The sequence below is a fragment of the Aythya ferina genome (assembly GCF_964211825.1).
Source record: "Aythya ferina genome assembly, chromosome: 20".
Classification (NCBI taxonomy): Eukaryota; Metazoa; Chordata; class Aves; order Anseriformes; family Anatidae; genus Aythya; species Aythya ferina.
In genome coordinates, this window is record NC_140318.1 from 5,408,653 (window position 1) to 5,421,664 (window position 13,012).

At 56.2% G+C, this 13,012-nt stretch overlaps 1 long non-coding RNA gene across 1 annotated transcript; it reads left to right on the forward strand.

The window, feature by feature from the left end:
- Positions 1–96: 96 nt before the first annotated feature.
- On the forward strand, positions 97–10,318 carry LOC311421900. The gene is made up of 2 exons (XR_014685104.1): positions 97–198; positions 9,820–10,318. It is a non-coding gene; the product is annotated as an uncharacterized lncRNA (long non-coding RNA).
- The last annotated feature ends 2,694 nt before the right edge of the window (positions 10,319–13,012 follow it).

Consider the following 13,012-nt stretch of genomic DNA (forward strand, 5'->3'; position numbering starts at 1 on the left):
CCTCCAGCCTTTTCCCCAAATCAGTAATACCGGGTCTCTGCAATGCAATATTTACCAAGTTCCGCCCCAAAGCAGCTGTCTGTCAGCCCTGTGAGGGGTAAAATCCCCTCCACGAGCCTTTCTGGATGAAGATTGCCTGCAGGTGCTGAGCCCAGGGGTGGTCGCTGCAAGGCCTCTGTAGGCTGAGGCTGATACAAGGTAAGGCTTTTCTCTTTCTATTTTCCTCCTGATCCTTGTGTTTGCTATGAAGATCCCAGCTGTGGGCTGAATTAACTATTTTTGACTTTTTCCATGGTTGTCTCGTTGCTGGAGGAGCTGCTCGGTGGCAAATCTTTGGGGCTGAGCATGTGGCCCTGTGCAGGGTCACCCCAGCTCTGTGCTCCCAGGGGGTTTCTGCGCCTGGCTGTGGACCCTACTGGGACCAGTGCTGCTTACACCAAGGGTGCAAATCATGCATTACTTGTCCGTGGTGTGCTTGGGGATGGTTGGAAGAAAGGCTTTTGTGCTGTGTTCATGGGTTTGTCGCTCTGTTGTCTGTGCATTGGTTGCCCTTGGGTGTCTCCCGGGGGCTGGGAGCTTTCCCTTGCACAGGCAGGAGCTGAACCAGGAGCAGATGATGGGTCCTGATGGCGTGCGGGGTGCTGCTGGCGGTGCTGGCCACTGTGGACTGTGGCCACTGCTGGCCGCAGTTGTGGCATTTGGATGGGGAGAGGATGGCTTTGGGCAAGCCACCACAAAACGGCCGTCTGCATGCAACATCACCTCTTGCTTTGGGACCCCTGGGGCGGTGCAGGGCAGTAGGGGCTGGAAACACTGGTGGGGTGGGGATGGGACCCCCACTGGGCTGGGGGTGCCTCCTGGGCATGTGGCTGCTGCACGAGCTTGCTGCAGACCTTGTGGGTGGATGCAGCATCTGTCCTAAAGGTAAAGCCACATGGCTAGAGGAAAGAGAGGAGTGCTTAACCCAACCTCTTCCCCTTCTGTTTGGGGCAAAGCGGCGTGTTGGAGAGGAGCCCTGAGCAGTCGGCTCTCTGAAACACGAGGCCTTCTCCAGTTTCTGCGCAGATTTGTCAACTGCTTCGGGCAGGAAATTGCTGCGTGTCTTGAAAACCCTCCAAGCACCTGTAACGCTGGGAGCGCGGGGGAGCCGTGTCTGCGGGTCTGAGCTTGGCGAGCCAGGGCTGAACCACCAGGCAGGTCCCATCCCACGTCCCCAGAGCCACCACCCTGCCTCCCTGCAGCTCTCCGTGACTTTCTGTAGGTCCTACCAAAATATACAAGGGGTGAAAGAAGATGCTTTGTATCTGCGCTGGGCCATGGGCATGGGATGGGGCTTCTGCCTGCTCCTGTGGTATGGGACAGGGCTCCAGGCCCCCGTGGGTGACATAGGGGGGACGAGGCCCCTGTGTCGTGCAGGCAGCAGCCTGGAGGATGGGCAGCCTGGTCCTGCTGCGAGCCGCTGGCTGCCAAGGCCGGTGTGGAGCATCGCTCCGGGCTCTTTCTCCCCCTCCAACAGCTGTGCAATCACTCACCAGCACACACACAAAAAAAAAAAAACAAACAAAAAAACCAAACAAAACCCAAAGAGCATCGAAGCCGCTTGGCAACCTGACTCACCCAATTCATAAATTAATTGCTGTCCCCCTTGAAAGGGAGAGATCGTTCACTCCTCAAGGCCATTTGTCTCCATCTGGCCGCATCCCTTCATCAATCCTCTCCGTGTGTCTGACCCACTGACGGCTGCGGCGAGATGCACGGACGCTTGGTGCCTGCCCCAGGGGTGCTGTGCCCTGGGCTGGGGCATGGTTGATGGTCTGCATCCCCCTCACCCCGCGTGGCCACAGCAAATTTGGTATTTCACACCTGCAGCTGCTCTGTGGGTGATTTTGGGGAGCTCGTGGTCCCTGCCAGGAGCCATCGGTGCGATGTGGGGCTCTGCTGGTGAGCAGGGCCCTTGGAAAATGGGGGCTAATGGTGAGTGTGGGCTCAGGGCAGTGCTGAGGGCATGGAGAGAGGCTTGCAGAGGTGGGGGTCAACGCAGAGCTCCGTCTCTCTGCTCCCCCCCAGCCCTCCGAGGCTCGAGGGCTTTGCAGAATGGGGTCTGGGTGCCTTGCTCCAAAGGGGCACTGGTTCCTGCAGCCCCAGCTTGGCTTTTCCAAACAGCCAGGAGGAGGTCAGCTCTTTGCTGCATCCCTCACCACGTTCCCCACCCCTCCAGAAAAAAAATCACCACCTCTTCAGGCTGCCATCTGTTTCTTCTGTTGGCCTCGGAACTTGCTGAAATGTATTTCGATGGATGGAGGGAGGCAGAGTGGAAGAACAGAGCCTGGCAGGCTGCATGGTGAGTGGAAAATCGTTTTTTTGGGGGGACTTCTCTGGAGTTCGAAGCCTTGATGATGGATTTGCGTGCGAGAGATGGTAATGGCTTTGTAAGTATCCAAACACAGAGCAAAGGAACAACTCCTCCGAATAGACTGAGAAATGTTTGTCGGCAGAGAGAGAGCTGCGGGGCTGGATGATGGAGTGCTGCGGGGCTCAGGAGCAGGGCCCTGCATTTAATGCCTTGGAAAAAACGGTACCAGGAGTTCTGAAAAAACATCAGATACTCGCTATGAATGTGTCAGAAAAGCCTGAGTCTTGCCTCAAAGTGGGGCTCGAGGAGGTGGGTGGTGTTCGCAGGGCTGTGCCGTGACCCCGCCGGGCAGGGCTGCGTGTCCCTGCGCCGCCTCCTCCCGTCCCGTGGCCGTTCTGCTGCCGGCGTCCAGACCTACTGACAACAGGGACGGGTTTATGTGGAAATTTTGTGGGGATAAATATTTGCCTGTCAGCAGGGCCGGGCCGAAGCATGATTTCTCATGTGCGATTTGGAAATGACATTTCCAAACAAAATTAGAGTTTCCTATTGAATGTTCTTGTTTGTTTGCGTGTGAAGTCCCAAAAGTGTGGAGTTTGGGGGGTTCCCTGGTTGATATACAAAGGAAAAGCTTGCTAGCACCTCCATTTCCACCCCCCCCCCTTTTTTTTTTTTTTAACAAGGTTTTTTTTTGGTGTCCCATTTTCATCCTGGTTAAAGCAGGGCTGTGCTGGAAGATGTGGGTGATCTTCAGCTGCCCGTGGGATCTACCTTTTGTCCAAATTCTTACCAAAAGCAGGATGTTTTTTCCTGCTTAACAGGCTTTTTTCAGGGTGCAGGAAGCCTCAAGTCCCAGCACAACTTCCAGTGCCCCCGGATGGGTGGAGGTGAGCCTGGAGAATTGTGGAGCAAAAGGGGACGCGGGAGGATGGCAGTTTATAGTCTGTCCTGTGCCATGGTCATTCTTTACATCTCCTGCTGTAGCTTTTTGGCTGGCTGTTGGCCTGGGATGGGGTGTGAGCAGTGCTGAGGTGCCACACATCCCAGACTGAGCTTCCCTAGGGCCGTGGTGGCTCTGGGACAGCAGGGACCAGAGGGAGGGTGCACCCAGCAGTGCTCCCACCGTGTCCCCACAGTCCCTGCACCACACAGATCTGTGTCTGGCCCTTCTTGGGCAAAGCTCATGGTTGAGCTTCATGCAGGTACAACTGTGTGGCAACAGCACAAAAGCAGGGGCTGAGCATCCCCGAGGATGCTGCGGTGTGGCTACAAAATGTCACCTTCCCCTGTGCCTCTGCCCTCGGCAGTGCTGGCAGAAGGAGACGTGTGCGTGGTGGTGGTCCTGGTGCGTAGCGCGGGCAGGGCATGCGGTCCTGGTGCCCTAAACCTAGCGGGCCCCATGGCTTGCAGTGGTGCTGAGCACACACACAATGTCCTGGATGCGTCTCTTCAGGCAGGTCCTGTGCTTTTGGATGGCCATGACTCCCACTCGGTGTTGTGGGAACCTCGATGAGCACAGGGCTGTGCCCTACAGCAGTGTGCCTGGGGACAAAGCAGAGCCTCGCTGGGCTGCAGGTGTGTCCTGGGGCAGGTTGTAGGGGCTGGGCCTTTCCCCTCCCCAGACCTGGTGGTTTAGGTTATCTGCAGCCTTGGCAGGATGCTCTGCCTTCGTTCAGCTCGGCTCACGTTCATGGTGGGCTGAAATACGGGTAAAAAAGAACAAGAACAGGGAAGTTTCTTTCTGAATCCAAGAGCCTTAACATGGCTCTGGATATGTAGGTTAAAGTTTTTGATTCCTCGTGTTGGTAAAGAGCTAATAAATAAGATAAATATAAAAATAAAGAAATATTTAAGAAGAATTTTGTTTAAACATAAATATATTTAACTTAATATAGCTTAACTTTCTGAGCCACGCTGTTGGGCTTTGAAGTTGTTGGCCTCTGTTGTGGGGCCACTGTCTGGGGTTTTTGGAGACCCCTTCCCTTGCCCATGGGCATCTGTGCAGAGTATTTTGAAACAAGGTTGCTTTTTTTTTTTTTTCCTTGATGGCAAGGGCTGGATTTCTTTATTCCTTGGGACACAAATCTCCCCCTAAATTCCTGAGAGCTGCCGCCTGCTCCTTCCTTGGCCACGCGCATTTTTTTCCCGTTTAATATGACCATTTTTTTCTTCTTTTTGTTTAAAAAAAAAAAAAAAAAAGGGGGGGGGGGCAAAACAAAACATAGCGTTTCCTTGATTTAATGCGAGCCAATTACGGCTCCCAGGCTGTTAACTTCATCACTGCTTCTTCCAAGAAAGACCTTGGTAAAATAAACCAGCGCGGCGGTGGAGTGGAGCTGGCAGCTGGGACCTGCCGCCGGGCTCCGCGTGCGCCCGGCGAAGCCTCGGCCCCGCGGGTGGAAAAAAGCTAAAGCCTCCTCCGCCGCGCACATGCCCTCTGAAATATCCGACCACTTGTTGTACATCTGCTGACGGATACCAACTGGAAAGGAGATTAGCGCTCAGACTCCTGCGCTGGGCTGTCTGCCCCTCCTAACGAGGAGCAGATGGCAGCCCTCGCGAGCGTGGCGCTGCGCCTCCGGCACGGCAAATGGCGAAATCAGGAGGGCTGGGGCCGAGGGACCGTGGGTGCCAAGGCGCGTGCCAGCGGCCTCGAGCTGTGCCAGCATCCAGGGGTGGCTGATGAAGGGGTGCTGGGGTCTGTGGTGGGGTTTTGGGGGATGCGGGCATCTGGGTTGATGTGTTGAGGGCTGGTGCAGGGTGTTGGGGATGCTCCAAGGAGTGCTGGATGCTCGGCTCCACTCATGGGGTCCTCAGTGCTCTGTTGTCCTGCCCATCGCACCCAGATCACTCTGTGGGCAGGATCAGACCCCTTGGACCCAGGCAACACCAATGTGGGTACCTGAAGCCCGATGGCATCCACCCAGGGAGAAACCCCACGTGGGACACGTCACCTCTGGCGTGGCATTTCCCACCCCAAGCACCTTAGGATGAAAAATCTCTTGATGGCACTCAAAGCAGCCGGGGGCTGGGCCCACGGGCATGGTGCCTGGGGTCATCTTGCACCCGAGGCCATTGCCATTTGCTCGGGGGCTTCGCAGGCACTGGCAGCACCGAGCCTGTGGCTGCGCGGCCGTCTCCTGAAGTGCTCTGTCGCTTGGCCGGGGGCCAGCTCAGGAATGTTAACATATTTTTATTTTTTTTTTCTGCAGCTAATTCGGGGCCGTGGGCAGGCCCCGGCGGCTGGCGCTTGTTTTTATTTTATGTTTCTTTTTCAGCGGCGGTTGAATTGAAAATTAAGATGTGCTGGGACCTAATCCCAAATAAAAACGCCAGCGCGCTCCCTGCGGGGCCCTTGGGTTAACCTCCGAGGCGGGCAGCGTGCGGCCCTGCGTGCGCCTCGGCCCCCGGGACGCCATCCCCGTGGCGGGGCCGAGGAAAAGCAGCTCCCTGAGCTGCCAGAGCGCTTTCCACCTGTGTCAGGGTGGGGATTGCACATAAGCGATTTGCCAGGCGGGCACCTTGGCCCTGAGGTTTCCTTATTTCCTACTTTTTTTTTTTTCTTTTTTTTTTTTTTTTTTTGACTCTCCTGGATTTGGGACTTTGGGGATTTTCCTATGGGCTGATGTGGCACGGGGAATTGCTGTCCTTCGTTTGGCTGCCAGCAGCCCATCCTGGGGGTCCAGGGACTGTGCACCATGGCAGTCGAAGGGATTCCTATGTACAGGGGACAGGGGATGGCTGTGCCCTCGAAGCAGGGGAATAAAGAGATTTTTATAAGCCTGTTTTTGCAGGAACCTTTTAACCCATTTATCCTTCAGTCAGAAAATCTTGTTGATGAAATCTGGAGTGAAAGCAGAGATCTGAAGACACGTTTCTGCTCTGCTGGCCGTCTGTTACCAGGATAATCTCGTTACGGCCACCTGCTTGGCCTTGAGTGGATCTTGAATATTCCTGGGCAGATATTCACTCATTTTATTGGCATAACGGCACCCTGCCCAGTAATCCTGGCGTGCCCTCCAGTGCCCTGAGGATGCTTTATCATTCAAGGTCATTGGAAGTGGCACAAATGTCTTTCAACAAAAGTAGCTTTGAGTTTTTGATGACCGAGATGCGTCGGGATTTTATTCAGGGCCTTTGGGCCAAGCCCCGTGTGCACTGAAACATCTTCACCTCCAAGGCTTGGGGAGGTCAGTGGGTAGGGGTGGCTCGGGGGCTCCCGAAATTCATTTCCTGTGGGAAAGCCTCCTAAGACACCTACACGCCCTGAATGCGTGCCACGCGAGCCAGGCCTTGCAAGAGACAGAGAAATTTGGGCAAGAGAGGGAGCAGGGTCCGTACAGGAGAGGGCCGGGAGGTGCAGCCCTGCCGCTGGGGCTGTGCATTTTGGGGAGCCCTCGGTGCCCTGCCCGCCCCGCAGGAGCTCATGTGAAACGCATTAAAAGTGTAAGGAAAGGGAGCACGACGGTTGGGAATCATTTTGTTTGGGTTTCTGAAACATGCGCATGAAAACACTGTGTGGTTTTCTGACAAATTTGAAACAGTGCTATTCAATTCACTCCAGCATTGCTACTGTTGATCTAGCAGACTGTAAAGCATTTATTGGAGTTGCTTGAGGCGAACTTAAGCATCTGTGGAATAACAAGTCCAGGAAGTAATTGCATCCACAAGGAAAATATTTTTATGTATAATTCAGTGACCCATTTTATAAACATTGCGGTTCCACCTTGGACTTTTTTTTTCCTTTTTTTTTTCTTTTTTTTTTTCTTTTCACCCGCAGCCTCTGCTATCCAAGTGTCTGAGGTTAGGGAAGTATGCGGGATCGGGTTTGGTGGCTCGCCTTTTGGGGCGGAGGCAGGAGGAAAACCCCGGGGTGCCCGGCCATGCTGCGGGGCAGTGGGGGCGCAGCGCCGACTGCTCCCGCGGAGCTTGGCAGGCGAGGGGGAATTGTTTCGGGGTGAGGGCTCTGCTTTATTCCTTAAAGCCGGCTCGAGGGGAAGCTGAGTCACTTACAGCCTGTGTGGCATCGCGCTTGGGTGGTGATGGGGGTCACTCGTGCCCAGGATGGGGGTTGTGCCCCACGCACCCGTGTCTCCAGCACCGATGGTGAGGCCATCGCGCAGGGCTTGGCTCCGATGGGAAATGGGGATTTTAGGAAGGGCTGGACCTGCCCTGAGGGGCTGTCTGCTGGAGGATGAGCCAAGCCCCGCTGCGGTGGCTGATGAAAGCATTATATTGATGCTTTCCTTTGAATTATTTTTCTTTGGGTGAGGGGAAGTGGGCTAAAAACAAAAAGGCGACCAACCGCACCTCTGAGGAGCCGGGTTCCTCCTAGAAATGCTTTTAGCAGCCGAAAAACGTGTAAGATTTTCTCAATCTCATGATGTCCGTTTTGGGGGGCTTCATTTCTTCATTTCCATGCGATGTGGAGGCTTCTCCCCATGCCCTCTCCTCAAAGCAGGGGCTGTTTTGCTTGCATGAAGCCTTGGTTATCTGGTGGTCCCCCCCTCTGTGCCACCGCACCCCCAGTGCTGGGATGGACCCCATATACCCAGCAGGGTCCAGGATGGACCCACCATACCCAGCTCTAACCTCTCTAAGCCAGGCAGCCCCTAAAACCGAGGGGCAAAGCCCGAGCTCTGGGTGCCAGGCGGGGGCTCCCCCCTTTTCCCCGGTGTTTTTGTCCCCCTGCCATGCTCCCTGTGCCGTCCCCTGCCCCGCAGCCTGGCCCCGTTCCAGGGCGGGAGGACAAAACAAAACAAAGCCGGCCTGGGAGTAAATATTATCTGGATATAAAGGAACGCTATGTTTCTTTGTATGGGTCTAGAATTTCTGCCTTTTAACAGCTAACCTTGACTCAGCCAATATCCACAACATGCAGCCCTGGCCAAAATATGCTGGGCCTTAAAGTACCACAACAGCTGTTTTTCTTGCTAAAATATGACATTAAATTTTTTGGACGGCTGGATGCTTCCTTGATGAAAGTGGAATAAGGGGCTATTTTTCCTCCCTCTCCTCCTCTTTCTCCCCCCGTCCCATCATTCCTCTTCCTCCTCCCGTGCCCTGGTGGGGCTGGAGCCCCCCAAAACCCCCAACCCTGGCTGCGAGGTGAGGGTGGGAGGCTGCTGGTTTTTAATGCCCCCCCCCTTGCTCTTGGATCCCTCCCAACGCCCGGCAGGGCCCCGGCCAGCAGCGGCTGCAGCCCTGACATCTTGTTTTGCTGGTGGCTCGTGGGATTTCGGAAATGTTCCGCCCTCAAAACGGGGGCACCAGCGGGAGGCCGGGGCTGCGGCGATGCTCCCGGCACTTGCCCAAGGGGACCGTGCGGTGTTCCTGGTGTCAGCGGTTCCCCCGGTGGCTTTCGTGCTTTGGACACCCCATCTGTGCAAATGAGGAGGTTTTGGGGTTTTTTCAAGAGCTGGGATGTGGTGTGGGAGCCCTGGGGCTGCATCCAGCCCTGTGAACCGGCGGAGGTCCCTCTCCCCAGCCCAACCCCAGTCTGGAGAAATCTCAGCCAGCTTTGGGCAGGATTTGGCCCCTCTTTGCCCTGCGCTGCCCACAAGGAGCTCAGCCTCGGGCTGGGTTTCCCGGCGGTGGCACCACCTCGGTGGCACCCAGCGGGATGGCAGCTGCTGGGGGTGGATGCGGTGTTTTGGGGGCAGGACAGGCACCTTTCTGGGCAGCGTGCTTCTCCACAAGGGCTTTTCTTGGATAAAACGTGGCGGACAGAGGGTGCTGCTTGGTGCTAGGGTGAAGGAGCCACTGCTGTGGGTCTGGAAACAGGAGAACAGCTGCAGCAGGAGCAGGGGCGATGCTGCAGTGGCTGAGCAGCGTTGGTCCATGGCACCCGGGTGTGGGGGCAGTCAGGGAGGGGGAAATATCAGTTCCTTTGTCCAGCCTCTCCCTGTCTGCAACACTCCTCATGCGTGCTGTGGGCTTTGCCATTTGGAAAACCAAAGTCCCTTCCCTCCACCCCTCTTTCTCCCCCCTGCTTTTTTTTTCCCCTTTTTGTTAGAGATCAGCTTGATTTTTAATGGGAGACAGAAGAATTTTTAAAAGGGGGGAGATGGGAACCAAACCAGGACTGGGTTTTCATTGCCCAGAGCCTCCCGGGCGTGTTTATTTTGACTGGGGCCTGACATTTCGTGGGCCGAAAAACCAGGAGTGACGGAGAGGTGCCGCACGGCTGCGGGCAGCGATAGCATCGCAGCTGGGGGGCTCCAGCACTCCAGGTCTGGATCCCCAGCACCGTGCCACCCTTACCCACCACTCCCAGTCCCTCATTTTCACTGCAACACCTCTTTACACCTATTTTACCTGCTGAGCTGCCGGGGACGGACCCCCCGAGCATCTCCCGTGTGCAGGCGACGGGGACGCGGCGCGGGTGTGCGTGACCGCGTGCGCCCGGCGCAGACACAGCGATATTTCTGTGTGTGTAATGTATGTGTTCCCCTTTCCCCGGACAGCTACCATGTGTTTGGAATTAGCGCCGCGGTTGCAGGGGGAGAAGGCAGCTGGGTTTCTCCGGAGCATTTCAGTGCTTAATCTCTGAAGAATGCAGAATGTCTGTCTGGATGCCCCGGCCAAGATCAACTCCGCGGCACGGGGAGGCCAATATAAACGTTCATGTTTTGTGTCACCGAGATTTCATTAGATGTTTTTTATGTAATTGCATAAGTCGAACTACTGTGATGAAAATGCCACAGCGAACAAATGAGATGAATTGTGAAACCTCTCCTTCGAGGAGACGCTGGCCTCCGCCGGACCGCGGGGATCCAGCTCCAGTCTCTTCCAAGGCGCGGGTGACCTTTTGGGATAAAGAGGAGGCTGTTTGCCTGTCCTCCCCCCTTGCCCCTGATGTCAGGGCAGGCTCAGGCCGTGGCTGAGCAGGAGGTGTCCCTGTGCTAGACTTGGGTCTTGGGGGGCTGCTGGTGCATCTCCTGGGGGCGCTCATCCCTCCTTTTCCCAACCTGGGGGGAGGCAGAAAAAGCTCCCCCATTTCTTGGCTGTCCTATGTCCGAGCACCCTGCAGCCTCTGAATGATATCACCGGGCTCTTTGTGTCTGGCCTTAAACCTCCTCGAGAGGAAGGGAGAGCGAGCTGCTGGGCTCGGGGCTGCCTCTGAGCTGAGCCCAAATTTGCAGCGCTGCCGTGCGTGAGCCCTGCCGCTGCCCCCCCGCTGCCAACCAGAAGGACTTGGGTAACGTGCCTCTTCGAGGCCTGGCACATTTCCCCGATTATCCAGATTAATGCAAATTTAATGAGGCCTTAATCACTGCCTGCTGGGTTCAGACACAGACAGGCTGCTGGGGCCGGGAGCTCGGTGGGGCGGTGGGTGCCAGGACAGGACGGTGCCGCTCCTCCCCGGGGGCACGGTGACACCAGGGGACCCGGTGGCTCCCCGTCCAGCCTGGACCTTGGTGGTGGCCTGGTGGCTCCGAGGGACACGAGGCCGGACCTGCAGTGACAGGCAGCAGCTTCTGCGAGACGGGCTGGAACGGTCGCCCTCGCCGCAGACACATCTGCTGGGCGGGAGGGCCTGGAATTTGGGATATTGTTTTTCTGGCGGGGAGCGGTGGGTGCCAAAAGCCTGATAAATTAATCACCTCGGACATGGGTCAGTCCAGCTTCTGGCGTGCGCAGGCTGGGCCCCCCGAGCCACTGAGTGGAGCCGGGGCTGCTGCGCTGCGGGAGCTCATCGCGAGGCGCTGGGGGCGGCGAGGCACTGGGAGGGGGCTTTGGCTGTGCCCCCACCTGCCCCTGCTGTGGCTGTTTGCAGAGCAGGGTCTTTCGGACACCATCCCGGGGCAGCTCCCTGCGGCTGGGCTCCGTCATTCCCTGCCCAGGCTGCTGTGTGCCTTTGGCCCATGGGAGATGGGGATGTGTTTGGGATCTGTGCAGCGCCTGGAGGATGGAGATGTGGGATGGAGATGTGCAGGGTGCAGCTGCTGGGGGCCGTGGGGAGCTCCTTGTGGTCGTTCAGCCCTATCCCTGTGATCAGGGGCTTGGGGCTGGGTGTCCCAGCTCTCTGTGTGTCGGAGAGTGCAGAGCTGGGCTGGTGGGGGTGATGCTGGTGCAGCCCAAGGTGGGAGCTGTGCTTCCCCCCACCACAACGGGCGGCATCACGGACCCACCACGGTGCTGTTGGTTTGCAGGGATCTGTTCTGGCCACTATCCTTGCTCAAGGCTCTCCTTGCTCAAGGTCTGCACCTCTCCAGACTCCTATTTCCCTTGGGGAGAGGCTGGGGGCTGCAGGTTGGTGCCTGTGTTGCGTATCACATCCCTGCGGGGTGGCATCCTCGACCCCTCTGGGGCTCAGAAGAGTCCCTGCTGCTCCTGGTGCTACCCAGAGGGGAGCAGAGCATCACTCGCCCACTGCTGGGGTTTCTGCACCATCGGGGAACAAAGGGGATTTTTCTGTTTTTAATGAATCCACTGCCATGGATTCATTAAAATATTTTGATGAATTTACCTCCTCCGTGGTTTGTTTACTCTCCCTTCTTGTTTGCTGCTTCCGTTGCCATAAAGCACCAGTATTTGTCCCCTGCCAGCAGCAGCACTTGCGTTACCTTTCCCAGCCTTTCTTGTGATGAAGCGGGGAGTAAAGCTTGGAGGAAAGATCCCACTGGAGCCTTCAACACAGTTCGGGCTCTGCCTGTGTCTCGTGAAGGCGTTTACAGGAGCTGCGCGGGGCTGGGGCGCGTCGCTCGGGACACCAGGAGCTGCTCGGGGCAGGAGGTGTTAAGACACAAGCCATGCGCCGTAATCTGTGTTTGGGATCTGAGCAGATCTTATCAGGATGATGCAAAAGCCTCCCTCCATCCCTCCTGCCTTCTCGCCTTCCTCTCCTTCTCTCTCCTTTTTTCTTTTTTTTTTTTTTTTTTTTCTTTTGGTCCAGACATAATTAATGTAAACCAAATGCTTTGTGCACAGCTGCTGGCATCCTGAAACCATTTTGTGTGTGGTCTTTCCTTTAGCCTGGACAGAGATGGAGCAAAACTCTGAGCACTATCCCAGACCTGCCTAGGTAGAGAGCTTCGTCTCTTGCACAGGAGGCACCTTCAGTTCCTGCGTTTCCCCGGTGGGTTTAGGTTGTGCGATGGCTGGTTGGGCTGGCTCAAATAAAACCATGGAGCTGCCCAGAAACTTCATCTCCCAGATCCAGCCAAACCTAAGCTGAACTTTTCTCGCTGGTTGGAGGAAATTTGCTTAACTGAAACCCCAAATGTCTGTCTTATTTTCGTGGCAGCCTCTGCGTGCCTCGGTTCCACTGGGGCGGGATGCGAACGTGCCAGCGCTGCTGCAGGGCGGATTTCCTCGTGCTGCCTCTGGCACCCCTGCACCCCTGCAGCAGGGAGACCTTGTGATGTATTTTATTTTTATTTTTTTTCCAGCCAAAGGGCCAATTTCTGATCACTGCTCTCACTTGGTGTTTCCACTGGATCTTTAAGGCTTGAGGTGTGAGGGAAAGAAGCAGACTTTGGCCCTACCTGGTATGGTCCCAAAGGCTCTGGCTGGCTGTGCTGTGGCTGCACCCCCGGGCTTCTCTCTGCTGTGCCTCCAGAGCTGAGGCTCCCCAGCCTTGTGCCTTGCTGCCAGCTCTGCCTGATGCCTCCAGCCCCATCCAGCCCCCCTCAGGTGCTGCTTTTCCCCTCCGTT